The 17581-nt window shown below is 42.4% G+C and overlaps 1 protein-coding gene across 1 annotated transcript in view; it reads right to left on the bottom strand.

Moving 5' to 3' along the window:
• The window catches only part of APBA1 (amyloid beta precursor protein binding family A member 1), a 140911-nt gene extending 130186 nt beyond the window's left edge, over positions 1-10725 (bottom strand). The window contains exon 1 of the mRNA XM_088475707.1: positions 10378-10725. The gene's annotated coding sequence lies outside the window, so the exon portion shown is untranslated. The remainder of the gene's footprint in view (positions 1-10377) is intronic.
• Between the last annotated feature and the right edge of the window lie 6856 nt (positions 10726-17581).

Consider the following 17581-nt stretch of genomic DNA (forward strand, 5'->3'; position numbering starts at 1 on the left):
GAGCCACACTAAGGGCAGGAAGCACTAAAAGGTGACTGTCACCTGCAGAGTTAGATCTGTGACATTTGTGAGACTAATCAAGGCTTGTCTTGCAATTTTCAATAATGTAAAATGACATTTGTGTTCTGTTTATTCACCTAAGGACACATGTAGACTCAGATATATTACACTTTAGAGCTCATTTACTACAATACATTCAAACCAGGGGCGTTTCTAGAGAAGAGGGGGCCTGTTTGTAGTCTCCGACACGGGCCCCCTCCTCTCTGTCTGGCGGCAGGCAGCACACAGAGCTGTGCGCGGCCAGCATGGAGTTATACACTCTGGGCACTAGAGTTCGCCCAGAGTCTATAGAATATGTGCGGGTCACCGGGAAAATGGCCGTGGCGGCCATTTTCCAGTAGTTTTTACAGCGCCGGACCCCCGCTCCCCCGTGGGACTCCTGAGAGGTAAATAATACAATGGGTACAGGGTGTGCGGTGCAGGGCCCCCCTGGACCCAGGGGCCCATGTGCCCCGCACACCCTACACCCATTATAGATACACCTCTGATTCAAACAAACAATGAAAATAGAGCCTCATTAATATGGTTAACATTAGACAAATAAAAGTGCTTTGCTGATTGGGTGCTGTAGTAGAACTCAAATGCAGTATTAATGAAAGAGTCCTATTATGACAGTGATAATTCTATCATTATGTGTCATTTATGTGTAATGAATGTGGCGACAAATTAAGAACCTTCCTTTATCCAGTCTTGTTGGAATATAAATGGAAATGTAATGCCAGTAGCATTGTTACATAATATACGGTGCCTTTTCATTTGACTGTTGAAGTTCATTTCAATTTCATTTCAGCATAACCTGCTTGATATCTCACTCTTCAACAAATTCAAAGTGCAAAACCAGCTGGGTGTAATTGACTTTGAAATTTGACAATTCTTCAAGCAGTATAAAAAAAAAGCAAAAAAGCATACAACTGTAGGGTGTTAATGTTAAAATTTAAATAATTTAAACCACATAAATGGTCTAAATGTATGCAGAAAAGCCACAAGCAGTCAACCATGCAGGCATTTTGCATTCTTTTGTATTCACTTCAATATTTTACCTTGCATGCAAATTGGATCTATTGTATACAACAGTGGAGGCTTCATGACATGGCTTCTCCAAATGGATCAAATTGACACAGGGACAGAGAGAGTGAGAATGTGTATGTGGTTTGTTGGAGGGGTTGTGGCACTCTCCTGCTATTCCAATTATCACAGTATATAGCACAATACAAAAGATGACAAACCAAACATAAATGAAAACATTAATAAGCAATATCAAATAAACAATCCCTTAATAAGAGGCAAAGAAACCCTTCCCCAATTTCCTTGTGGGCGGCAGCTTGTTCCTATAGGTGGCTAGGTCAAAATGTCTTAAAAGAGGGTGAAGATAGAACAAGCGCCTAATAGTGTAATATCTTCAGATAGTCAAACTTAGCATCAAAATAATAGATGTGCACCAGAAATGCACTTGAATAAGCATATCTGTAGATGATTGAGTACTTTTGTTTCTAGGATTGCAACAGACCGATCCTTAAAAAGAAACTGCCCCATCATCTACACATACCCAACAACCGTCCCGAATTCAGCGTTACAGTCCTGCTTTTCGAACAATGGGCCTGATTCAAAGTCGCTCGCTAGATGCGATCACGCGCACGATGTGTATGCAATTTGCCTAGGCAGTGCTATCGCACAGCAATGCATTAATTAGCACGCCCTGTATTTCTTAGAGAGCAATCACATAGTGTATGCAGACACCCACCAGCCTGTTTTAAGACACCCACTTGTGCACGTTATGTCCAGGAAGTGTATGCAACCATCGGTACATCAGTTGCTATCGCAGCGCTTGAGGTTGACCATACCCTGCCGCAAGCACTGCGAGCACTTCAGTGTAAAAACAAGCCAGGTGACGTGTACTATGATGCGGTCTTATAATTATGCACACCTCTAAAATGCCGTTGAGATGCTCAGGCACACCTGCGTTTGCACCTCCACTCCCCCGTTTTTTAATGGCCGGCCCCTGTTACCACCTACAAACGGCTTCCCCTGTCACTCACTCTGCTGGGCTGTCTATGCGCAGCGAGCGAATGCATTGTGAACTTTCGCTAAGGTGTGAGCATCTGCACTGCGATGCATACGCATGCGCACAATGCATACTATCGGCAGCAGCCAGAGTATGCATCTTAGCGAGCGGGTGTGAATCAGGCCCAATGTCCAATGGTCCCACCATCGGGCCACAGTGTCCTGAGGACAAGGAGGGCGGGGAAACATTTGATCACCGCTGCTCTGCTTACTGAATCAATACCAAACAGTGAAGGAAGGAGAGCCTTTCCTCCAACCATTCAACTAGTTGGTTGGTTAATGCATGGGAGCAAATGGCAATAAGCCATTTGCTCCCAAACACCGGAAAACGAACGAAAGCTGTTGTTCAGACAAGTTGTTTAAATTAAAAAGATTTAACCAACTTGGCTGAACGACCTTTTTTCCGGTGTTTGGGAGCAAATGGCTGATTGACATTTGCTCCCATGCATTACCGGATTTTCCTTCCAACCAACCAACTAGTTGGATGGTTGGAGGAAAGTTGGTCTGGTGTATGGCCAGCTTTAGAGTAACAAAAATGGGGCATGTGCCATGAGGCTATGCCCCCTCCCGAGGTCACGCGCACCTTTGGCCCTCAAGGGGTCCCGATTTCCAAAAGGCATTTGTTGGGAAGTATAATCTACAGCAGTGGTTCTCAAGTACCACCAACAAGTCAGGTTTTGGGGATTTCTTTAATCACGCATACAAGAGTTGCTGCAATCAATTGATTGTGTTTAAAAATCTTTCCCTTTTTCAATCGATTGGCAATTCTGCAATCTGCAATCGATTGAAAAAGGGAAAGATATTTATACACAATCGATTGCAAATTGCACGATTGCTGCAATCAATCTCTGATGTATGGGGGCCTTTAGTTAATCTATTTTGCTTGGTCAGTAATTATCCCACCTGCTTCCGCAGACATAAATGTACAAGACATGACCTGCTGGGAAAACTTGAGAGTGAAGAACTACTGATCTATCTACAGATATGCTTATTTAAGCGTATTTCAGGTAAGCATGTTGTATTTTCATTCTCACTCAATTTTGAAGCACTACTATATTAGGTGCTGGGCTGAGGAGGGTCCAGAGAGGTTGCTGCGGCTGAGCAACAGCAGTCGCCACCTAGCCAACCCACCCCCACCCGATGTGCCTCTGCATTGCTATACAGTAAGCCAGCAGTAGTGGGCAGTGAGAAGTGTTAGAGGGGAGGTCTAGATCCACCACTGATTGGAATTTCCTGTCTCAGTGAGAAGAAGGGGCAGGAGAAAGGATACACAGCCAAATATGGCAGGCATTCCTGTAAAAGACCTGATAATGCTCCTAGTGACATTTCAGAAACAAACCACAACTCCACACAAAGCACAACACTCTTATACAATACCCAAATGAGGTCTATACCTATCACCCACAAACCAGACGGGTCCTTATAGGAATGAGCTGAACGCATAGTCCGTGTTATATCCATGGTCAAAAAAAAAAAAAAGAGTGGTCACAAAAATATTAGTATTTTGCTATCTAAGAATATATCTGTTCTATGTACAGAACAAGACATGGTTAATAGAATATAAAAATATATTACTCAATAATACCAACGTAAAGATAACTAGGCATTTACGAAAACCAGATTAGAACAAAAAACACAGTAAGAAAAAATAATTGCATTCCTGTAATCAGGTTGATCGGGATTTTGAAAAATAGCCAAGTTAAATAAAGTGCTCAAAATAGCCTAGTGCTCAGAGATTATTTCATACTAAAATAGATGCCACTCTATATTAAATATTTTTACTTCTGTGCATGGAACTACAAAAGTAGTAATAATTGTGGCGGAATACATTTCATTTTTTTTAAAAAAGTTGTTATTCTAATACAAATCTCTGTAAATTCAGGAGTACAGTAATACAATGAAATTCAGTGTGTTCTGCATTTATAAAGTCAGTGTCAGCTCCTTGGAAAGGGCCAATACATTATACAATAATGTACTTTAGAAGTATAGCCTATATTTTAAAGCTGTGGTTTTAGGACCCGAACTGTGGCATTCTGAAGTTACTAAATGTCCCATGATGAGACATTACATTGTATGGGAAATTCAGCATTCAGGTGTGACAGAGAAACAAGTAATCCATTCAAGGAAAAGTCTTACTACGGAAGCTTATAATAACTGCAGAATGCCAAGGTTTTCTGGTTAGCAAACCACAGTATCAGAACACACACCCATGTAAATTAGCACCAAAGTGCAAACAAATACACACAGATCTTCATACAATTAGTCATGTCAGAGCTCAGAAAAGGACATGCAATTATCGCTGATTGGAGGAACCATTATAGCCCTTTCAAACTTAAGCCTAAAACCCAGGTTTGTGCACGTGAACGCGCATCAACCTGGGTCTGGCGTATGTCTGAAAGGTGCGACACCGGTTTACAGTCCAGGGTTCATGACCCTGCTTGCTAGCAGGGTTTTTCCCAGGACTTGCAACACGTATCGACGACCTGGCTCAAGTGTGAAAGGTGCAACCCGGGTCATGCCCAAAACAAATTGATTGCCTGGGAACAGTGGTGCTTGGAGATGAGATCATCCACTGATTGCCGAAAGTCACTGCAACTCCCAGGTCCGGTGTGAAGGGAGACGATTCGGGAAGCCAGGTCATCCCCTTAAGTGTGAAAGTGGTAGCCTGGCTTCAACCCGTGCACTGTGTCCCGGGTTCGAGCAGGGTTGAAGTCGGAAATGGTGTGAAAGTGGTATTGGACAAGAAACCCAAGATAGCTGGAGAAAAACAATGTTTTGATAAATCCCCTTTGTTCAGATACATTCCATCCACATTGTGCTGTGCTCCCCTGATTAAAAAAGTGAGGGTAACCATCTCTGCCACTGCTGCTGTAAGTCACCAGTGCCAAAGGAATATGTAGTTTCATCCACAAATTACCAAGGAAATATTAGGGAGGTGACAAACAGCAATCCTTTGGAACAGTAACGAAGAATTCAAAGCTGTGTACTTACCCAAGAAACAGATTTAAAATCAATAAATAGATATGAGAGAATGTCCCATGATTACCAAAATAATTCTCCTAAAAGATCCTGTATTAAACGGTTTATAAAAAAAAAATTACTAAAAAAATACTAATATATAAAACCACTATTACTCACTGCTGTAACTGGAGACTCTTCACAATAAAGCTGAGCAAACAAATGTACAAAACAAAAACGGCGATATGAGATCATGATAAACTGAAATTAAATTAAACAGCAAACATCAGTAGCGGTCTAGAAAAACATAATAAAAAAGGTACCCATGTTTCATAAAATTATTCAGCAGTTTTTGCATAATATTATTTATTTGCACTATGTACTAATAGCGGTTACCCCAACCCCTGTCCCTGAGAGTTACACTTAGTACATAGATGGGGAATTTTTGTAAAATATTGAAAAAAGTCAGTTGTGTTTTGGACCCATAACAATTGCAACAGTACAGAGATTATGAATACATTGGTCCCTAAATATACTACATTAAAAGGTGCCTACACACTTGGCGATCTGCACACGAACCCACGATGTGTACAATTTCCCTTGAAACTCCTCCCCGGCAACTCTGCACACGATTTGGTGTTTAAAGTGTCCAATTTACAAACGATCTATCGTGCATCCAGACTTTTTCCAGTGCATTGTGTCCCAGACTAGTAGATCTGCCCTACAACATGGCAGATCTGACGATGCGATGTACGGCCAGCGGGGACGCACATCGCATCGTGATCGTGAGTGGGGACTCACGATTTGGGCAAATTTTACACGATCTGTCGTTCCGATGCGTCGGAATCGGCCAGATCGGGTGAAATATCACCAAGCGTGTAGGCACCTTTAATAACATAATGGCCTAAGGAGGTAGGTGACCTGCCATGAATAAAACCACAAGTGCAATAAATTACATAGAAATCCAATAAATTCACCTTAGATATTCAACAATTGTAACAAATAAATACATATAAATACATAGAAAATTATATAACATCTCAGAACTAGAGTGCACTTCAGAGAGCCCACTAAATTATCAAAAATGAGGAGAGCATCCTCAATTTTTTGAAAATTAATAAACACTAAAAGGGGAGTCTCCAGTAGCCACAATAGTCCATAATTAGGGAGAAACATCCCTAAACCAAACATTATGTACTTACAGAAGTTGGAAAATGACAACAATCAGCAGTGTACTCTTGTGCTATAAATGTATTTGCACTATTGAAATGTCTTCTTGATCTGCTGGTCCCGCAGTCTGGCACCAGACTTGGATGAACAAGATCCGGAAATACTAAAACGAGCAATGCCCTGAACTTCATTTAATATGCAACTCCCTAGTGCAGACCCTGACACACATTATAAAGTATAAAGTATGTGACCTCCCCCCAGGAGCTCAAACTAGGACTATCCAGCAGGTTAGTACAATTTAGGTGTAGTGCAGCTTTAAGTATCCATGCCCAATTAAATGGGAAATTAATATCAGCATCACCTGTAAGACTTCTACCAAGGCATAAGTAGATTTTTTATATTCACAAATGCTGAATATATTAACTACGTATACCCTCCCAAAACCTTTCCACAGAGCACTGCTTACACAGAGTGTAGCAATTCCTGTATTCAGACATAGGGGCCTATTTATTTAAGTTTCTGCAAAATTCTATGAATTGTTATGTACTAATAGCCTAATGCCGGACATTTCACAGAAATCTCCTGCAGAGTGCTAATTACCACTGCAGTTCGCAGTCCCCTTTATCATCAATGGGGACTATGGTCTGATCCCTATGTACCAAGCTCCGAAAAGCGAAGCTCTTTGGACTTTGGCCCCGTTAGTTTACACCAACTTTAGATGGTGTACACAGCTCTGAGCCTATGGAGGCTTTACTTGCAGACCTTCCGATTCCTCTCCCGCAGCCTCCGGCCTGCTCCCGAATCTGACACTGTGTGCGTGCACAGTGTCAGGTTCCCCCGGAGAAGTCTTTCACAAATAATAGACTCCTGCAAGTTCGGTTTAGTAATAGCAGGGACATTTCCATTCAAAATTAAAATATCCGCCGTGATACAGAGTGATAATAATAATGGAAGTGCCATAAATATTAATATGCATTTATGATTTTTTTTTTTTTTTTTTTTAAAGTGCTAATTCTTGGCTAAAAGTTACTTTATACTTGAAATACACAAAAAAAAAAAAAAACACTGTATGCACTAATGAATCCCATATGCACTTTATATGAATAATTTTAAAATGATTAGTGTACCTCCCATCCTGGAGATCAAATCCTCTGACAATAGACACTAATGCTGCTTTTCCACCTGTCCAGGGTCTGACCTGAGATTTGGAACACAGTTTCAAAACGGGTCAGACCCTGGACAGACCCCTTTTCTACTATAGCGCCTATCCGAGTTATTCCCGGATCGTCGCCGTTCACACTGCACATGGGTGCAGTGGAACACTTCTCCAAGCGCTGAGAAACCAGGAAGTCCCCATGCAGTCAACGGGACCCGGGTCGGACGACCCGGGGTTACCCATTTACACTGCAGGGTTTCACGGGCCATTCCTGTGTTAATCCCTGCAAGCTACCTGGGTAAGATTGCCAGGGCACTCGACCCGGGAATCCAACCCTGGCCCCTTTTACACCTAGAAGCAACCCAGGTTAACCCTGCAATAACCCGGGTTTTAGCTCTGGTGTAAAAGGGGTATGATAGATCTATATTAAATCTTAACAGTCACCAGAGTTAAATAATTCTACAGCAACTCTACTGCCGAATGTCCCTTATCCAGTCAAAACACTGTGCCTGACTTTAAACCCACATGCATATGTATGGAGTTGTGCGCCACCTTCTTTGGAAGCTGCTGTTGCAGTGCCCACAAAGCATATGAACGCACTTGAAGGAGTCCATTCATTTCTATGGGAGCACATTGTGTACATACCCACCAGCATTTACCAAAAGCTGTTACACCAGCATTGTGCGTTTTTTTTTTTTTTTTTTCATTTAAACTAATTTACACTCATTTTGCTAACAACTCTGCATCAGTCCCAGGCCCCACTTTCAGCAGGTGGAATCATGAGTTGGGGCCTCTCCAGACAGCATGGTGCCCTTCCAAGTTCCCTTAAAGTTGGAGTCAGGTGCTACCGGGGCAGTGATAATGCAGACCTGTGTGAAGTGTGATTTATTATTAATGGATTGTGCATTAAAACTGCACATTTCTGACAGTATATCTTATTGATAATGAGGACATAACCAATAAATACAACAAGCAAGACCTGCCAATCTCGTTAACAAGATTCAGGTCGTTGGTCAGATAGTTTGTCAGATTGGATACTTTATGCAACATATCGGTTGTCTGGGAGTGCAGGGGAGTTGCTGAGGGCGTTCAAGGGAAATCGTTGCCGGCATCGCATCTTTTGCGAGTTATCTAGTGTGTACGCACCTTTACACTAAACTGTAGGTAATAAAACTCCATGTAGATTAGAACAAGAAACAAAAAGTATGTTACATGGCTGCACTTTACACTATGCCAGTGGTTCCCATACTGTGCGCCGTGGCACCCTGGAGTGGCTTGGTACACTTGCAGTGGTGCCTCAGGTTGGTAGTCCAGCACCAAATCAAATTATTTATGGTCAATTTAATGTAAATATGTGGACAAACAGAAGCGTAAAAGCTGCCCACCACTATATAACTGAACTTAAGGATGACAGGTAAACACAATTTACTTCATTTTACTAATTTACTACATTTCTCAATAAACTTTTGGCTTACGGGTGCCATGAAAACAATGCTGATACTCTAGGGTGCCGTGGTTCAAAAAGTTTGGGAACCACTGTACTATGCATTAAAACAGGAAACAAGCATTTTCAAATATCTATTACTCATTATATACTGTGTAGAGCTACAATGTAAGTAAACAGACCCTTCCCTGAGCAAATGGATCACTCTTTATTTAAGCCTCGAAAGTGTGATGCAAGCAATGACTAAAATGGACGCACCTTTTCCAGAATAAGACATATTTACAATCAGGTTTAATAGTTGATTAGTTAAGCATTGACTGGGATAGTTTGCTAGCTGTAAAATTGCATAGAAAAAAAAAAAACGCATTACCACACATCCTTTATGACTGATACACAGCTTGCAGAACTCAGTGTGCTGGGCACAGAGACTCAACATAAAAATACTGCAACCTCCATAGAATGGGTATACGCGAGTCTTATATTTAAACACATACTCTATACAAACCATTTAAAAAAAAAAAATTATTATCCAGGAATATAAAGTGGGTAGGTTTCTAATTTTTGAAACTCGGTTTAGGATTTTTCACTGAACAAAGCCTATATGAACTTTATATGTTGGCATCCATAGATCACTCATTCAATGATGAATCTAGCTATGTCAGGTAAAGCAACAGACATGGCTGTAAATAGGCACTGAGAAATTTAAGTGTACAGTCCAATATCAGATGTATAAATGATTATGTATATATATATATATATATATATATATATATATATATATTCATTTTGTGTCTTGTTTTAGTAAGTAAAGGCCAATAAGACAATCAATTCATCACTGATTGGTGTTATTTTACTGGGGTCCTGCAACACATGCTTATATTGCCGGATACATACATCACAATGGGCAAAGCCAGCCTCCTGCCATGTGCTCATACAGCTCAATTACCGACTGCCCCTCCCCTCCAGTCTGAAGTCCAGCAGCAGCTCCCCAGCACTGCCACTAATCACAGCAGCAGAGACTGGGCATATATATGGAAGGCTGGCACGTTAGCATGACTGTGCAGGTTGCCAGTCTGTGACATACCTGTGCGTTGCCTAGTACTTACATATTGTAATGACTGACATAAGACTCCAATGAAATTGAATGCAGAGAAGCTATATCACTTAGCTCCTGTCAACATTATCCCAGCAGACTTCCCCAATCTCTCATGTATCACACGGGAAAAGCCAGGCAGTACTGCAGAATAGTACAGCGCCCTGTCACCACCACACTGTCCAGCAGCAGCCATGCATGGGTTAGCTATAGGCATTAATATACAGCAGATGCTGCATCCCACCCATAGTCTGCATCCAAGCCCTGATACCCACGTCCAGCCTTGCTGCTGCTGCTGGATGTCCCCTCCTTAGGCCATCTGTCTCTCTAGCACCCGGCCCCATCCTGCAGCGCCTGGCAGAGAGCCCACACTTAACCCCTGCAAGATGGATCACCCCCACAGTTACCTGTCCCCTACCCAAATCCTTCACTTACCCACAAATCCCCTGATCGCGGCTCTTAAGGCTTGTCCCCCTCAGAGTAAATCAGAGCCAAGACGCGGCATCACACGCTGTGGACAGGAAGGGGTAGCCTGCTCTTAGCGTGGGAATGGGTGACAGCCCGGAGACTGAGGTGTGTGCCCGGCAACAGCAGCTATCACTTCTAATTCCACCATCTTCCACCTACTCCTTGTCTTCTCCTTCTGCAGCCACCACCAGCAGCAGCTATCCTCCTCCTTTGCCCCGGCGCTCCGCCCTCCTTGCCAGTGACATCAGTAGCACAGCACAGCCTGCCTCCGACACTCCCAGCCCTGTACACCCAGCACAGCAGCAGCAGTCATCCTCCTCCAGTGCGGCTGCTACCCGGCTGTGCTGCTCTCAGGGACTGACAGTGGAGCTCACATGATGTACACTGCCAGGTTTTCCTGCTGCACCACGGTTGTGTACACTGAGTAACACTATGCCTACCAGTACACAGTTGGGGGAAGGGGAGGTAATTGAAGACCTATAAACTACACATGTATTTTATTTACAATGACTAGTAATTTTCTGGGGAAAAAAAAGCTTGTCCTGAGATACTTTATTTACACTATAAACCAGTGCTCAAATCCAGTCCTCGGGACACTTTAATAGTCAATGTTTTCCAGGTCTCCTCACAGAACCACCAGTGGATCTTATAAATTGTGTGAGTCAGTAATGAATACATGTGTGCTCCTGCAAGGCGATATGGAAAAAATGCATGGTTAAGCTAGCTACACACTATGCGATTTATTTGGTTGATCTGACATTCTCCACAATTTTTCTGCAACTGGAAGGTCCCGATATTTGTGGTACACTATAGATTTTAAATGAAAAAGCTACCGATTTTCAGGCGCATGGATTAATAATTTGCATATGTCCGCTCACAAGGAGGATGAGGTAATCAGTAATTTGTAGGAAATATGGTCTGATTATCGTGAATGCAACACAATATCGGGTCGTTTGGGCCGATAGCTTCTGGCAAGTCTGACCGATTCAATACTCTAAGGAGATTGACAATTTCTTTGACGAAAGCTTTAAACCTACACAGGGCACAATAAAACAGGCCAAGCACCCCAATTATGCTCAATAATTGCATAGTGGAAGCATCTGTCCTTTACCAAGATGGCCCCCGACAGTGTTACTGTGCATGCGAGGTGCCATCTTGAAACTGTGTTAGAGCCCCACAGTACTACATGGATATGTAGCCTGAGCTCCGGGGAAGACATTGTATTATCCTGCATACTGCTACTAACATACATGACCGGGTAGACCGCTTCATATCCGCTGTCTGCTGATGCTATTATGAGTACAGCTGTACAATATTTGAGCACTGCAATAAACCCAAACTCCTGGTTAAGGGTCACTACCTGGTCATAAGTACAGTAAGAGTGACTATGGGCCTGATGCAGAGTTTTACGCTATGCCGATGTTCACACAATTGAGCTATTATCGGGCGACTGCGCATGCGTCACAGCTCCAGTGAGCATGCACAGTGATTGAATTACGAATATGTGAGCCCTGAAACTTTATTAGCATATGATTGACAGGCAGGGGTCATTGAGGTAATTGGGAGTGGAGAGAAAAATGTGGGCATGTCGCGACCATTTTTGAAGTGTGTACCAGCCATTGACTGCGATCCTGTATGCAGGAAACATGGCCCCGGTGTCTCAGTTATGGCGGCCATTCTGAGTGACCATAGACTGACTCAGGAAGTCGATCTTTGCATGATCTGCGTCAGAGGCTGCAGTTGCGGAAAGCTGCAATGACTCAGGTGGGCGTCTCAGCCGCTGTGGCATTAGAATATTTTTACACATCCACAGCTGCAAAAATTGCAGCTGTGGCAGGATTAGCATACAACTCTGAATAAGGTCCAATATAGATAATCTGATGTCCATATCTCAGCAATTAATGTTTGAAGAAGTCCAAGTCGATGATGTGGAGATCGCTATGGTGATGCTACAGAATTTAATGTCTCAATTCCATTTCCAAATGGTAGCATTAGAGGCTAATACCACCAAGCTATCAACAGAGATCATTAGGGCAAAACGGCTGTAGTTCCAAAAACATGTACCAGTTGAATTAAATGCGGAGAATACTGCATTATACACTAAAGGTACAAAGCCCAGAAAATTCAAGTGTAAGTGCTTTATATTTCATAAAGTAGGAAACAAAACGTCTGAGTAATGGTGCATACACACGGTCAGATTAAAAGAACGATATAAACGATAACAATATAGTTTGATCGTTTCTATCGTTCTTTTTTTTAACCCCCTCAAACGACCAAGCGATGGTTGATGTGCGGGCACGGATGATCGCTATCGACCATTGCCCGTACATTCAGGCCAACCTGGTCGATATTGATCAGGTTAGCCTGTTTGCTATAGGGACCCGCGATCGACGTTGCGTCATTCGGGGGGGTTGGTGCATGTTGCTGGATGTTCGATATCGAACATCCAGCACATGCAGGACGATCAGACGATGATATCTGATCGTTGTCTGATCGTCCCTTGTGTACGGGCCATAACACAGACCAAGGTGTGAGAACTATATAATAGGCAAGCAAAGCCATTGCCCCCTCCCAAAATCAACAACCAGAGCTGAAGCACCCCTGGAATTGGTGCATACAGATGTGTGGTCCAATGGAAGTAAAATTGATAAGTGGATAAAGATATTTCATAATAATTATCAATGAATTCACAAGAATGACAGACGTTTATTTTCTTAGAGCAAAGAATGAAGTAATGAGCAAGATTGCAGACTACAAGAGATCAATAAAAACTGAAACTGGTCACAAGTTAGAAGTCTTGAGGTCTGACAATGGAAGAGAATATCAAAACAAAGATGTTGAAACCTTCCTAAAGAAGCATGGTATTAAACATCAACTGACCATTGCATACACGCTAGTGCAGAATGGTGTAAGTGAGCATGCAAACCGCACTATAGTGGAGAAAGCTCGATCTATTCTAAAAAAATGCCAGCCTTAAAAAAAAATGCTTTTGGGCAGAAGTAGTATCTACAGCAGTATACCTGAAGAACCATTCTCCCACAGTCAGTGGGACATCAATGGAAGCGCGGTCTGGAAGAAAGCCAAGTATCAATCATCTCAGGGTCTTTGGATGCATTGCATATTTACATATTCCCAAAGAGAAATGATATAAGCTTGATCCAAAATCCGTGAAATGTTTCATGCTCAGATATTGGGCCTGATTCAGAGTTGTACGCAGTACACACAACAGCTACGTCTTTGGACACAGCTGCTGTGTATAAATATGCTAATGCTGCAGGAGGTCTCTTGTGAAAATAGATGCCTTCTGCAAGCTTCTGTGATCCACTACTGTGTCTGAGGACACCGCATCGGATCAACTGCAAAAACATTGGCCTTCTGAGTAACCCTCAGGTTACGCAGAATGGCCAGTGTTTTTGCTCTGCCGGGGCCAGGAAATCTTAGATTGCCTGACCTCAGCGTGCTTTGAAAATGAGGCTAACATACCTCTGTTTTCAAGAATGCTGAGCATGATCACACCTTTCCTGCTCCCAAATGGCCATAGCATGTCAATCATGCTGCAGCTTAGGAGGAACTGTGACCGCCATCGCAGTCATTGATTGGCACAATGCAGTACAGATTGTGCGCATACGCCGATCATTAAACATCGGAGTTATGCGTAAACCACCGGGTTTACATACACCTCTGAATCAGGCCCATTGCCAAGAGAGCAAAGGGTACAGATTCTGAAATCCCAAGAAAAAGCTTGTAAGATCAAGAGGTGTTATATTCCAAGAAATAGCACCACTTAAAACAAAGCTGGAGCAGGAATTGCAATCTCAAAGTATTTGACATTGGAAATGGCAGAAACTGAAGGCATGTCTGAAACAGAAACTACAAGCATGGATGTCCAAACACAGAACAGAACTTTTACAAAATGAAATAGTGAAATCCACATAATAAATACTATGAGGCATTTGCAAATATCATATTCTGTTCAATCCAAAATATCCAGGAGGCAAAGTCAAGTAACGACTTGTGTGAATGGAACTCAGCAATAGACAAGGAGATTACATCACTCAACGACAACAATATATGGACTGTAGTTAAAAGACCAAGTCATCGCAAAACAGGTAAAAGCAAATGGATCTTCTGCAGAAATATGAAAGCAGATAGAACTATCAACAACTATAAAGCTCATCTTGTCGCGAAGGGCTACACTCAAAGATCTGGAGTTGACTACAATGAAACCTAGTCTCCTGTGGCGAGGTACAGTACATTATGCTTAGTCATTGCCATATCTGCCTTGTACAATATGCTGTTATACCAATTAGACTTTAACTCCGCTTTCTTGATTTGTGAACTGAATATTAGATATACTGTGCCTTGCAAAAGTATCTACCCCCCCTTGGCTTTTTACCTTTTTTGTTACATTACAACCTGTAATTTATTTATTTTTTTAATCTAAATTTTATGTGATGGATCTGCACAAAATAGTCTAATTTGGTGAAGTGAAATGAGAAAAATATATATAAAAAATATAAATAAAATTCTGAAAATTGGCATGTGCATATGTAATCCAACCCTTTGCTATGAAGCCCCTCAAAAATTTTGGTGCAACCAATTAACTTCAGAAGTCACATAATTAGTGAAATGAAGTCCATCTATGTGAAATCTAAGTGTCACATGATCTGTCAGTATAAACACACCTTTTCTGAAAGGCCCCAGAGGCAGCAACACCACTTAACAAGAAGCATCACACCATGAAGACCAAGGAGCTCTCCAAACAAGTCAGTGACAAAGTTGTTGAGAAGTACAATTTTGGGTTGGGTTATAAAAAAAAATATCCAAATCTTTGATGATCCCCCGGAGCACCATCAAATCCATCATCATCAAATGGAAAGAACATGGTACCACAACAAACCTGCCAAGAGAGGGCCACCCACCAAAACACACAGACCGGGCAAGGAGGGCATTAATCAGAGAGGCAGCACAGAGACCAAAGGTAACCCTGAAAGAGCTGCAGAGTTCCACAGCTGACACTGGTGTATCTGTGCATGTGACTACAATAAGCCGTACACTCCATAGAGCTGGGCTTTATGGAAGAGTGGCTAGAAAAAAGCCATTATTTAGTGATAAAAATAAGATAACACGATTTGAGTTTGCCAAAAGGCATGTGGGCGACTCCCCAAATGTATGGAGGAAGGTGCTCTGGTCAGATGAGACTGAATTTTAACTTTTCGGCCACCAAGGAAAATGCTATGATTGGCTCAAACCCAACACATCCCATCACCCCCAAAACACCATCCCCACAGTGAAACATGGTGGTGGCAGCATCATGCTGTGGGGATGTTTTTCAGCAGCAGGGACTGGGAAACTGATTCGAGTCGAGGGAAAGATGGATGGTGCTAAATACAGGGATATTCTTGAGCAAAACCTGTTTCAGTCTGCCTGTGATTTGAGACTGGGATAAAGGATCATTTTCCAGCAGGACAATGTGGCAAGCTCATAGAGACTTATCCGACGTGACTTGCAGCTGTAATTGCTGCAAAAGGTGGCTCAACAAAGTGCTGACTTTAGGGGGGTGAATAGTTATGCACGCTGAAGTTTTCTGTTATGTTGTCCTAAATGTTGTTTGATTTACAATATAAAAAAAACACAACTTCACAGTTGTAGGCATGTTCTGTGAATGAAATGATGCACACCTTCAAACAATCCATTTTAATTCCAGGTTGTGAGGCAACAAAACATAAAAAATGCAAAGGGGCATGAATACTTTTCCAAGGCACTGTACATGGAACCTCCAGAGCATTACTGTGAGAATATATTCCGAGAGGGAGAAGTCTGTCTCTTAAAGAAAGCTTTGCATTGTCTAAAACAGAGTGGTCATTGTTGGTATATCAAACTAAAATTATACACTGCAAAGAATTGACTTTGTATGTTCATAGATTGATTATTGAGCCTCATTCAGAGATGTGTGCAAACCCAAATGTGCAGAACCGGTCCTGTGTCATCACACACAGTGCCCTCTGAGCAGCATCCTGATTGATAGGCTGGGACCATTTGGGGGCGGGTGGGGGTGGTGTCAGCCTCCGTTCCGGAAAATGGGGACATTATGCCCATGTTTTTTGGGAGTGTCGAAGCCAGAGTCTGCATCTTCCAATGCAGACTTCCTGGCCTCAGCAACGGAGCTGAGAGGGCCAATCTGAGTAACCTCAGGGTTACAGAAAAAAGAAGATTCCCTCCAGCACACTGCTGCAATATTAGCAAAAATACTTGAATCCTACATGATAATAGAAATTCAGAGGTATTGGTTGCATACATTTGCAAATATATGATTAAGCATCGGGCCAGCATCAAGGCTCCTCTATACCAGCGTCCCTAACATTAAGGGGTTCACGTCCGAGGTGCAGAGCAGCCCAAAATAACCTAGCCAAGGACCACTCCCAGGGCATCACACGAAAAATGGAAGAAAGGGGATAGTGAAGTGTAAAGTATAGATGTGTCAAGATAATCAGTAAGTGTTAATATAATAAGAAATAATTAAAATTACATAAATAATAAACAAACAAATGGAAAGGTGATGAAAAAATATCCGTGAATTAAGTGGTGATGCCCTGAAAATGGCCCAGCCAGAGCCACTCCAGGGGCCCCACGTCCAAACGCTCACCCCAAAATAATTATTGCTACAAAATAGTAGCACCCACTCTGGGTCATATAATTACAATTAATGTACTGCATGATAACAGCATATGTATAAGCTAAGAGCTAACTCACCTAGGAGGTACCCCAAAAACCTCCAAATGGCACTATACGGACCAGCACATACTCCCAATGCTGGCTCCTTTCATGCCTCTCAGAACTGCAAATAGTAAGTATGGTGGTCGCTCACATCAGCTTAATGATATTGCTCAGGTGTTTGTAAAGGGCGGGGTTTATACTGAACCACAGTAAAAAGAAGATTCCCTCCAGCACACTGCAGCAATATTGGCAAAAATACTTGAATCCTACATGATAATAGAAATTCAGAGGTATTGGTTGCATACATTTGCAAATATATGATTAAACGCCGGGCCAGCGTCAAGGCTCCTCTATACCGGCATCCCTAACATTAAGGGGTTCACGTCTGAGGCGCAGTGCTGGGTTCTTTTGGGCTGCTCTGCGCCTCGGACGTGAACCCCTTAAAGTTAGGGAT

This window comes from Taudactylus pleione, unplaced genomic scaffold, assembly GCF_031769625.1.
Source record: "Taudactylus pleione unplaced genomic scaffold, aTauple2 ptg000177l, whole genome shotgun sequence".
Lineage (NCBI taxonomy): Eukaryota > Metazoa > Chordata > Amphibia > Anura > Myobatrachidae > Taudactylus > Taudactylus pleione.